The 12503-nt window shown below is 37.9% G+C and overlaps 1 long non-coding RNA gene across 1 annotated transcript in view; it reads left to right on the forward strand.

Moving 5' to 3' along the window:
- Positions 1-1283, forward strand: part of LOC116419261 — a 50675-nt gene extending 49392 nt beyond the window's left edge. Inside the window, exon 3 of the long non-coding RNA XR_004229521.1 lies at positions 1126-1283. This is a non-coding gene — a long non-coding RNA (uncharacterized LOC116419261). The remainder of the gene's footprint in view (positions 1-1125) is intronic.
- The last annotated feature ends 11220 nt before the right edge of the window (positions 1284-12503 follow it).

Here is a 12503-nt window from a genome sequence, read left to right on the forward strand (position 1 = left end):
TTTAGTGTTCAGAATTTTCATAGCAAGGCAAACAGAAAAGCAAGAATTACTTTTTTTGAGAAGAAAATTTCTTTGCATCTTTCCTTTAGGGAAAAAATTGGTAAATGTTTTAATGAGAAATATTAAAATTTGGGGGGGGCAAGAAAATATCAGCTTTTCTTGACCCAATTTGTATAAAATACTCCTAACCTGAGACCAGTCATGGAACTTGGTCTTCAAAGGAAACTTGAATGTACCATTCAAACCAATAAATGTCCATAAATATTTATTAAGTACCTGCTCTATATCAAGTCCTGTGCTGAACTTTGGGGAGAGAAAAAGAGGCAAAAGACAATACCTACCCACAAAAAAACTTGCAATCTAATGGGGAAGATGACATACAAACAAACTTATAACAAAGCAAACTATATTTAAAACCTAAAAATCAGAATTGTCATGCTATGAATACCGTGCAGAATGATGAGAGACTTTTAAGTTGAGGTATTTTTTTAAACCAGGTTTCTCAATTAAAAAAAAAAAACTGGACATCGATAAGAGGGAAATCTTCTTCAATGACTTTAGTGTCAACTACCCTTCATCTTGTATGGAATATAAGTAACACATAAATGAGAGGCATGGTGTGTAGTATTGTGGATAACATACTGACTTGAGTCTTGAAAACCTTGGTTCCAATCCTGCCTATGATACTTATTATCTTTAAGATCAAAGATAGATTAACTTCTCTGAGTTTCAGTTTCCTTATATATAAATGGGATAACAATGGCATCTCCCTCACAGGGTTATTTTGAGCTTCCCAATGATATACTATATGAAAAGTGCTTTGAAAACTGTAGTTTTCATATACCATAAAGTGGTATATAAATGTCAGAAGTTATTATTAAATGGTCACTGATAACCAATATGATAGAGATGTTTGCAATATGGAGAAAAGGGAAATAAATAGGTAACTAGGAGTGTTTATGACAGAAGGAAAGGTAACTAAAATATCACCCCATTCTACTCTGACTCCTCAACCACCTTGCCAATGTGTTTCTTCAATTCCCAACTCCAGCTTCTTTGATCATATATTCCTTCTTCCTTTGGCCTTGAGACCATACCATCACCATCATATCTAATGACTTACAGAAAACAGGAATGGAAGACAAGAAGGTAGAGAGGGAGAAGAAAAGAAGGGTAAAGATTAAAATATCAACTCAAATGAGGGGACTGCTTCTACTGATGCACATCCTTGAAGAGCTGAGTGGTTCAACATCTTTTCCAGAGTAATAGAACCAATAAATATTATACAGGTAAGAACTAAATCCAGACCTTCCAGATTCCAAAACCAGATCTCTATTCATCATACCTCATTGTTGCTAATAATAATAGTCTACATGGGTCACCAAGTCCTTTCATGTATATTATATAAGTTGATCCTCAAAATAGGGGAGCTGATTTAATTCTCAAAAAAGATCAGGATGACATATTCCTGACCCTTTTTTCCTTGCCTTATCCCCTCATTTACCCGGTTCTACTCTCCCTAACTAAGAGTTTGATAGAAAAATTAAGGAACTGATATTTAATAAGCCCTTTGCAATGAAGTGCAAGGCAATGAATTAAAAATATGGAGGAGTTACATTGTGCTTCTAAATTGTTAGCCAATTCTGCAACACTTCTAGAAGAGCCATAGGACTCCAATCTTTTTATTGCAGAAACTGGGGCACAGAGTAGACAAGTGATTTGCCCTAAATAAGCTAAATTGCTGCCTTGATACTTTGCTGAGAGATGTAATAGGAACATGGAAAAACCATAAGCTGGTCACTTTGCTGCACTTACTGTCCTCACTTTGGGTATATAGCCTTGGGCAAAACTGAACTAAGGTACAGATTTCAAAAGGAAAACTAGAAGGAATCTTAAAATTTTAATTTTTAAATTAAATTTTTATTGATGCCTTTTATTTTTATCAAACAGTAATTTCCAGATATACCCCTTCAAACATATATACATCCTCCCTCTCTTTCTTTTTCTCTGTCTCCTCTCTCTCTTGTCCCTTTTTTTCTCAACCCTCTCAGCCCTCTCTCATCTCTTTTCTTTCTCTTTCATCCTTTTCTCTCCACTTTTTCATTTCTTCTCTCTCTTCTTTTCTCTCCTTTCTCTCCCTCCCTCTCTCCTCTTTCTCTCTCACTTTTCACTCCTCTCTTTCTTTCATCCCTTTCTCCCTTTCATCCTCTTTCTCCCTTCTCCCTTCTCTTTCTTTCATTTCTCCTCTCTTTCATCTCTCTCCTCACTCTCTTTTCTCTTTCCCTTCTCTCTCTCCTTCTCTGTCTCCCTCTGTTTTTGTCTATCTTTCTCTCTCTTCATACACACACACACATATTTCTCAGATATGTAACAAAAGGGAACATTTAAGAAAAACTAAACAAGACTGTAATCAAATCTGGAACCATGAGCAACATTCCATATTCATAGTCTTTAATCTTCCCAAAGAAAAGTACATTTCCTCATTTTTCTCTGCAGTTAAAATAGTTTGTTACAATTCTATAGTGTTTGGTTTCCAAGTCCCATATTTTATTCATGAAGAAGCAAGACTCCAAAGAAATTAAGTGTCTTGCTCAAGGTCCCATATGATAAATTAATGGCATGGCCAGAACTAGAACCTAGTTCTCTTAACTCCCAGACCAGTGAGTTTTTCATAAAACCATGCTCACTCTAATTGATTATTGATGTTTGTCCCTTGTTCTCAAAGATGACCATGACATGAGGGAGGTAATGACATGACATGCATGGATTTAAATGAGAGAAGACTGTGCAAGGTCACCTGTCTCACTTTCCCCTCCAGAGCCATCTGGGTCCAGTGGCCAGATATAGATCAGGATAACTAGAGATGGTCCTGAATGGAATGGGAGACCTTGACCTTTTTAAGCTAAGGTAGTTCCCCCCTCAATTGATCAAGGTTCATCTAAAGTGAATTTAGAAGAAACAGGGCTGATATTTGCTAATTCTCTACAACCTACTTTCAAGCCATAGTGTTTGATGAATCAGTTTTTTTTTTCTCTAATATGCCCCACTTTTTAATCACTGCTATAGACAAAACTTCAGTTTCCCTGATCATCAGAGATAAAATGTCTAGAGTGGTAATAACAATCTGGATTCCAAGGTGATGAGACTTAAGGAAAAGAACTCTTTACTCAACCCCTTACTTATCCAATAGAATCAAAATTGTTTCCAATGTTCAAACCACTGCATACCATGCTGCCCTTTTTTTGTTTTTTACATTCCAGCATTATTACAGATAATCACAGACTGTCAGAATTTGAAATGCCTTTAAGGAATATCTAGTTTAATGACCTCCTTTTACAGAGGAAGAATTCAAAGCCTAGATGAGTGAATTGGAATTATGTTAGAGACTTGCAGATAATGTCACCTAAAAATTATTTCAATGACTTATTTATTTACATTCATGAGAATGTAAGTAGGGCTCACAAATGTTTGTCTGCCTGGAGAGCTATGGGATTGAGACAATAAATTCAGCCCCCAACCTTCTCTAAGAGAGAGGAGAAAAATAGGAGACTTATTCCTCAAGGAGATTAAGTCCAGGCAAATGCTCTGTAGGAGGGTGGTGAGGAGCAGAGGGAATGAAGCCATGATGATAAATGGAGGCTAGAAAAGATGTTGGCTCCCTTTTCTGCCCTCTCCTATTTAATGTAATATGGCAATGATTTTGTGGTCCCCTGATTTTTTTTTTTGGGGGGGGACACTTCTGTTCTATCAATAAGTCAGTAAATCCTAAATCTTCTGGTTTTGGAGTCTGCCTCAGGAAACTCTCATGCCCAATCTGTCTGATTCTCAGTTTATTGCTGATTGTCAGATAGATAATCTGTTGTTCAGTGATAACCAAATTCTGGAGACCACTCCTGTGGGCCATAGAATTAGCATGTCAATGAAAGAAAAGCTGGAGAAAGGAGTCTTCTCTCTCTTAGAACTTTGCTAATTTCTTTTGGAATTCAGCCAGCTTATAATTGCATTACAATTACAATAAACTTTGTCCCTTCTCTAGGAAATGGGTTCAAGCCTGCAAATTCTTTTGAGAAACCTCACAAAACCAGTATGTGACCCCAAACTTTTGAGATCCCCTTCCCAACCTCAACACTATTATACATAGGCTTTGAACTAAATAGCCCTTTACCTGAAGTCTAAATAATAGGAGATATGAGAGCTCAGCATTCCTGTTGGGGTACTGGTATACAGAAACAAATCCCACCTATATATATTGTAATTCAAGGACTCTCCCTGTACAGCCCCACAAAATGGTGGGGAGTAGAGGTTTGAATTCCCTAAATATACTGGGGTTTGAGGTTAGTGTTGTGAGGTATCCCAAAAGAATCGGTAGACTTAGACTTTCTCCAAATCAAGAGGCAAAGATATTATTATTATACCATTGACTGGCAGGCTAAGTTCCAAAAGGGAGTTTTAGTAGTTAATAAGGGGAAAGATGCAAGCTAAGTCCCTAATGGAATTCATCATTAACAAGGAGGAAGATGCCATATAGATAAACTTATAGGCTAAACCTAAGTCAAATTAGTGAGGGATTATACTATGGACTGGGGGACTAACCCTAAAATAAGTTAGTGAAGAAATGGGATACCAGTAGGTTCTTTTATAAGAGAAAACTGACCTCAGGATTTGACATCATAACTTGGCCTTCTGCTTGGATACAGTAACTGTAGGGTCATAATAATTTTGTCAGTGCAAGGAATCAGACTAGGACAAAAGACTATTTCAAGAAAGGCCTATTTAAGGAAAACAAAAGGCCCACTTAGATAATTCTTTCAGTGCTCCTCCCTGCTTGCTTCAAAGAGTAGGTTGGATTCAAGCCCTTTTCTGTTAATGCTCTTCCCTATCACCTGCCCAGCTCTCAGCCATCTGGGGTCTTTATGCTGGGGTCTTGTTCACCTCATCACTGCCACAGTTCCACGTGGGAATGAGGAAGCAAAAATGAGATATTGTAGCTAAGTAATGTGGGCTTACTAAGACAGTGTGCAGAATACTAAAGAAGTCATAACCCAGATTGCCAAGAAACGCAGTGATAAAACTTTTATTCCCTTGTCTCTTAGCTCACTTTATCTGTCTCCCACAGAACCAATATACTCCATTCTACATTTCTTTAAAAATGTATTCTCTGTCTCTGTCTCTCTCTTCTCTGTGTATGTATAGTGTACATGTATACACACATACTCATATACATATATGTATGTATATATAGATATGCACATATGAATGTATATGTAATTTTTTTGCCATGTATTCTCAAAAGAAATGGTTCTGATGTAATATATCGTCTAGGGGAAAAACAATAAATTTTAAGTCTCCTGACCTTAGGGGGCTTCTATTCTAACAATCTGTTGTGATTCTAAAATCCTCTGGCTTTGGAATCTGTAACCCTGAAGTCCTCTACCCCCAACCTATTGTTCCAATAATCTGTCTGTTAAGGAAAATTACTGTCTGTTGGTTAGTGATAATCAAATTCCTAACATCACTCCTCAGTTCTACTTCTAGGCCATAAAATTAACATATCTATAACATGAAGAACTGGATAAATATGTCTCCTTGCTTCTGTTTCTTTGTTAAATTCTCTTGGAATTTAGACTGCTTCAACTGGTGTTACAATTACAATAAACTTTGCCCCCTTGATTTGGAAATGGGTTCAAGCCCGCAAATTCTTTTGCAATACCTTGTGATACTGGTTTGTGACCTCAACCTTTTGGGGTCTCTTCCCAACCTCAGCAGTTTTATCTAAGATATCATTGTGTAAATGAATGTCCTTAAGGAAAACAAAAGAAAGCTAAGCTTCCAATGGTCAGCTATATAGAAAGAGAGGGAAGAAAACTTTCTTTCTAAATTGCATACATATCCACTGAGGGCTTAAATAACTCAAAAATATTTTATTGAAAGCATATTATTAAACTCCTGCAAAACAGAAATTGAAATGAATCTAGACAATTCATGGATTCTCCTGGAAGCTATTGGGATAAACAATAGTTTTGGGGTAAGGGAGAACTAAGCGTAATAATAAAGAATAGTAGTTGTTTCCTACATAGGATGTTGACTTGGACAACATCTTTTTCTTCTCAGCAAATTTAAAGAAATCTCTCCCCTAAAGGGAGGGAACTGAGGAGCATAACTAGAGAAAAATTTACTCCTGAAGGTGAGGGCCATACAAGAGAGAGTACCTTCCTGCAAGTTGAACATCTTTAGCCCCACAAGCATTGGTACAAATACAAGGTAATTTATTAATGTCTATAGGTTGCACTGTGCTGAGATGTTCAAATGTGAAACTGTAATTGTAGGGATGATTAATTCTAATATCTTTTGCTTCTAAATCCCTAGAGGTAAGATAGACTTGCTACTTATAAGGGAGCTGTGAATAAATAAGTTCCTAAATAGAGATTCTTCCTTGGTGATCAAGATAGAAATTTGATGTCCATTTAGCCAGAAGACAAAGGCAGTTTCAATGGCAGGAGCAATTTGGAGAGTGTTGCTTTTGGGGAATCTTTCTCTTCTTCCTGCTACCTGCCATATTTGAGAAAGGCCTTGATTGTTAGACATGGTGGCTGGTGATCTCACTTGTTCCATTAGGTAATTTTTTCTAGAATTCTAGAAAACATGTATGACTTTCGTGATGAAATGGTCCCTCAAGTTCTGTACTCTATATTTTCACATAGGATTCAAATCCACAGGATTCTACATTTGTACTACATCTCTTCCAAATAAAGATGAAATAATAGCTTTTGCTTATAATTGAGTCTAGGAGTCTTCATACATAGGCATGGCCTGTTACATAGGAGGATATTCTTCAGGTAAGATTAAAAATATTTATTTACATTTATTTTATGTTTAATTTATAAATAACTATTTATTTAATATATTAATTTACCTATCTATTAATTTACTTTCCCTTTTTATTTATCAAGGGCAAGGTCTCTGTTCCAAGTTTTAATATAACTTAGGTTTAAAAAAATCCTTGTGACGGAAGTGTGAAACTGTGTTCCCTTTAATCTGTAAATTTTGTCCCTTTTTGATTTGTAAAATGTGACAACAGCATTAGCAAACCAGGATACCTTAGAATCAGCCAAAGTCAGGATAAGGAAAAGTACTTAGTCTTTATTCTTGGTCTTTAGGGGTATAAGTGAAGGGGATAGAAGCAGGATCTCTGCAACCTCCTTTTTCCTCATCCACCACAAAAGTGACCCTGGCTAGTCTTACTCCACTCTCTAGTCCCTCCTACAATCCTTTGTATATACCAATCATTGAGCCAGCACAGGATAGTGGGAAGGGCCATTTTCTAAGCATATGCCCCTAGAGTATTGTCCAATTGGTAGTTAGCCTCAAGTGCTCAGCTGTCCTGACCTCAGTGCATTGATTCAAGAGTTTCAGCCCTCTACATCTCCCGCTTTCTTTTGTTTTAGAACACAGGTGGTCACGCCATCCCTGACTTCTCAGGGAGGTGATCACCTCAAAAGGAGGTGATCACGTCCCCCCTAGTCCCCCAACTTCTCAGGAAAGGAGGTGAAAACACCAAAAAGGAGGTGATCACACCTCCTCCTCCCCGACTTCTCAGGAAGGGAGGTGAAAGCACTAAAAAGGAGATGATCATGCCCTTCCTGACATCTCAGGAAGGGAGATGAAAAGCACCAAAGGGAAGTGGGGGTTGCTAGTGGGTTTCTGGGCTGAAGGGTCTTATTAGAAACAGGTATGCACAAGCCCATCAGCATGGGAGGTATTACACGAGCATATAGCAATAACGCACAGGCTATTAGTGATGCCTCTCCCCACAGTCAGTGCAGGCTCAATGTGGTGTAACAAACATGAATTGTACATGCAAATAGTGATATAACAAACAATATAAATTAATATGGTGGTGTAAAAGATTTCCAGAAGTCCTAGAAGGAAGGTATGTAAACAATAGTCACACATACATCTTCTTCAGCAGCCAAGAGATAGTCCAAAACCAATCTCTTTGTTCATTGCTTCACATGTCAGGGAATCCACGATCCCCACAAGTTTTTGAAGTCCTGCAACAATCTTTTTATGTGGTAGGGAATCCAATGATTCCAGCAGATTTTGAAGTCCTGCAACAGTCTTATTATTTCTCAGAAAATCCAATGATTCCTGAGAGTTTTGAAGTCCTATAACAATTTTATCATGTCTCAGAGAATCCAATGATTCCTGAGGGTTTTGAAGTCCTAATAGTCTTATCATGTCTCAGAGAATCCAGTGATTCCTTAGGGTTTTGAAGTCCTACAACAGTTTTATCATGTCTCAGAGAATCCAATGATTCCTGAGGGTTTTGAAGTCTTAATAGTCTTATCATGTCTCAGAGAATCCAGTGATTCCTTAGGGTTTTGAAGTTCTACAACAGTCTTATCATGTCTCAGAGAATCCAATGATTCCTGAGGGTTTTGAAGTCCTACAACAATCTTATCGTGTCTCAGAGAATCCAATGATTCCTGACGGTTTTGAATTCCTACAATTTTTGATGTCCATGAGTCAAATGCCATAACTGCTAGGCTCTTTCAGTGGTGGATACAGTCAGTGACAGAACCACCTGATGTTTCTTGGGTCTTCTCCTTCATTTCAAGGGTCTGCTCTGTCTCTCTCCAGTGGACAAGGCGAATATGGCTCATTGGCACCTGATTCCTTCTCCATCTGTGGAGATACAAGCAAACCCTCTCCCCCAAGCAGTTAACCTCTCTGGTCCCTTCCATTCACTATTTTCTGGGTCTCTCCACATCACCTGGCGATTATCTAAAGATAGTGGAGCTGCTCACACTGGACACTGTCCTTCTGGTGGGTTATAAAACCTCTCTGCCGGAGCCAGTGCATCTTTGTCAAAAATCAAGAAGTTAATAGTATAAAGGGCTAGATTTAGAAGTTCTCTAGGGTATCTGTGGCTCCCCCTTTCTTTTGCTTTTGGAGGAGTGTCTTAATGTCTCTGTTTTCCTTCTCTACTATCGCCTGTCCTTGAGGATTAAAAGGTATGCCAGTGGTGTGTAAAATCTTATACTGTGCACAAAAGTGTGCAAAATGTTTATAAGTATATGCAGGTCCATTATCTATTTTTATTGCTTGTGGCACACCCATAATTGCAAATGCTTGTATAAGGAATTCAGTGACCACTTGGGCTGTCTCTTTTGCTGCTAATATTGCAAAAGTGAATCCTGAAAAAGTGTCTACCACAACATGGATAAAAGACAGACGACCAAAAGATTTATAATGGGTCACATCCATTTGCCAGATTTCATTGAGTCTCAAACCATGAGGGTTCTTCCCTAGAGGCAGTGTAGGAGCGTGGAAAGGAAGGCAAGCTGTACAGGCTTTTACTATGCTCCTAGCTTCCCCTCTTGTTATTCCAAATTGTAAACATAAAGTTCGAGCAGCCTGATGATATTTAAAATGAGATTCTTGGGCTTCTTGAAATAAAGGGGTATTGATCAACGTAGTTAGAAGGCTATCTGCCTTTGAATTACCATCAAAAATAGGACCTGGAAGCCCACTATGAGAGCGGACATGCAAGATATAAATCTTACTTGGATACTTTTTCACTTGCTCTTGAAGGTCCTTAAAGAGCTGATATATATTAGAGGCTGCAAATTTTATTTGGGCTGTGGCAATTCTTTGTACCACACCTACTAAATAGTCTGAATCAGATATTATATTTATATCTCCTGGATAATAAGAGCTAGCATGATTGGATACAATTCATTCTGCTGAGTGGACTGAAAAGGAGTTCTGACTACTCTTTTTATAGTTAAGTCATGAGAGTATACAGCAAAAATATTATGTTTGGATGTATCTGTAAAGATAATTGGTCCTTTAAGAGGAACTTTAGAAACCTTCTCTTCAAGAATCCATCACCAGAGCTGTGAACGAATCCAACCATTCTGGAGAGCAATCTGGAATTATGCCCAAAAAGTTATCAAACTGTGCATACCCTTTGATCCAGCAGTGTTTCTACTGGGCTTATACCCCAAGGAGATACTAAAGAAGGGAAAGGGACCAGTATGTGCCAAAATGTTTGTGGCAGCCCTGTTTGTAGTGGCTAGAATCTGGAAACTGAGTGGATGCCCATCAATTGGAGAATGGTTGGGTAAATTGTGGTATATGAATGTTATGGAATATTATTGTTCTGTAAGAAATGACCAGCAAGATGAATACAGAGAAACTTGGAGAGAATTACATGAACTGATGCTAAGTGAAATGAGCAGAACCAAGAGATCATTATATACGTCAACAACGATACTGTATGAAGATGTAATCTGATGGAAGTGGATTTCTTTGACAAAGAGACCTAATTCAGTTTCAATTGATCAATGATGGACAGAAGCAGCTACACCCAAAGAAAGAACACTGGGAAATGAATGTAAACTGTTTGCATTTTTGTTTTTCTTCCCGGGTTATTTCTACCTTCTGAATCCAATTCTCCCTGTGCAACAAGAAAACTGTTTGGATCTGCACACATACATTGTATCTAGGATATACTAGGACATATTCAACATATATAGGACTGCTTGCCATCTAGGGGAGGGGGTGGAGGGTGGGAGGGAAAAATCGGAACAGAAGTGAGTGCAAGGGATAATGTTGGAAAAAAAAAATTACCCTGGCATGGATTCTGTCAATAAAAAGTTACTATAATAAAATAAAAATAAATAAAAAAAAAAAGAATCCATCACCAGTATATAGTAGTCTGGTTATCTTTAATGGAGACCCGTGTGTAAAATTTGGGGCCATAGCTAATAAAATTTGCCACTCTGGGATGGTTTCACAGCATACATAATTTCTGTATTAGTATAAAAGGTGTATACCTTATCAGGTCTTATCCCAGATAATTGTACTGCTCACTTAATGGCCTTTAATAAAATTCTAGCTACAAGCACTGGGTAAGGAGTAGGCTTTGTTCTGGATGTGCTGGGAGGTTCACCCACTCTATCACACTGTCTCCTTGATGAAGGACTGCTGTGGGTGTCTCATGTGTAGCAAAATTCAATATTTCCAAAGGTTTTTGAGTGACTCTTTCAACCACACTAGATAAAGCTAGTTCAACTTCTCTCAAAGCCTCTTGAGTTTCTTTTGTAAGCTGGCATGGTGAGTTTAAAGCACTGTCTCCACTTAAAATATATAACGGTTGCAATTGATAGGTAGTCAAGCCTAACACTGGTTGCATCCATTGGATATCTCCTATCAATTTCTGAAAGTCATTTAAGGTGTTTAGCTTCTCTGTTCTTAAGGAAAGTTTCTGTACTATGAGCACCTTAGGATATACTTCATATCCTAAATATTGAAAAGGAGTATGTCTTTGAATTTTTTCTGGAGCTATGTGAAATTTGTAGTACCTTAGTGTTTCCATGGTCTTTTGTAGACATGCATCTAACATTTGTTTCTCAGGTGCCATCCCAATATATCATCCATGTAATATAATAACATAACTTTTGGAAATGCTTTTCTTACTGGAGTAAGAGCAGCAGCAACATACATTTGACACATAGTAGGGCTGTTTTTCATTCCCTGTGGCAAAACTGTCCATTCATATCTTTTATAAGGCTCAGCTAATGAAAAGGCAAATCTTTTCATATCCTCCTTATCTAGAGAGATAGAATAGAAACAATCCTTAATGTCTATAATCCAAAGAGGCCATTCTCTAGGGAATTGAATAGGAGATGGAAGCTCAGGCTGAAGAGTTCCCATAGTTTGCATCTGTTCATTTACCTTTCTTAAATCAGTCAACATCCTCCATTTTTCCAGATTTCTTTCTTACAACAAATACTGGGGAATTCCAAGGACTTAGAGAAGGTTGTAAGTGTCCTTGGTCAAGTTGCTCCTGTACTATATCTAATGAGGCCTGAATTTTATCGCTACCTAAGGGCCACTGTTCTATCCACACTGGTGTATCAATTTTCTATTGGATAGGAACAGGTGAAAGTATTGGCAGGCCTTCAACAGCAGCCCGGCCTAAAAAACTGAGGCACTCATTTTTAATCCTAATTGTTGTAAAATGTCTCTTCCCCACAGATTGATGGGGATTTTTTCAACTATAAAAGGAGTAAAAACTCCTGTTTCACCTTCAAAAGTCCATCTCAAAGGGGTAGTACTAACTTCAGCTACTATTTATCCTCCTATGCCAGACATATAGGTGTCTGCCTTAATCTTTGGCCAGTGACTGGGCCAGTTTGCACCTCTAATGACTGTACGATTTGCATCTGTGTCTACCAATCCTTCCAATGGTATGCAATTTATATAGATAGTGAGCATAGGTTGGTCAGCTGTCACAGCTGCTGTCCAGAATATTCCTGGATTTTGTTGCTTGGAGTCAGAATCTGGGTGACTATCACCAGATTGCTTATTAGGAGTTTGGTATTAGTAAACCTAATGCTACTACTTCTCCTGGGTGATGTCACATATTGTCTACCTGTATTAGTGACTGGGATATTATCTACACATTTCCTAGTTTCCCACATCAGTGTATGGAT

This window comes from Sarcophilus harrisii, chromosome 1 (genome assembly GCF_902635505.1).
Source record: "Sarcophilus harrisii chromosome 1, mSarHar1.11, whole genome shotgun sequence".
Classification (NCBI taxonomy): Eukaryota; Metazoa; Chordata; class Mammalia; order Dasyuromorphia; family Dasyuridae; genus Sarcophilus; species Sarcophilus harrisii.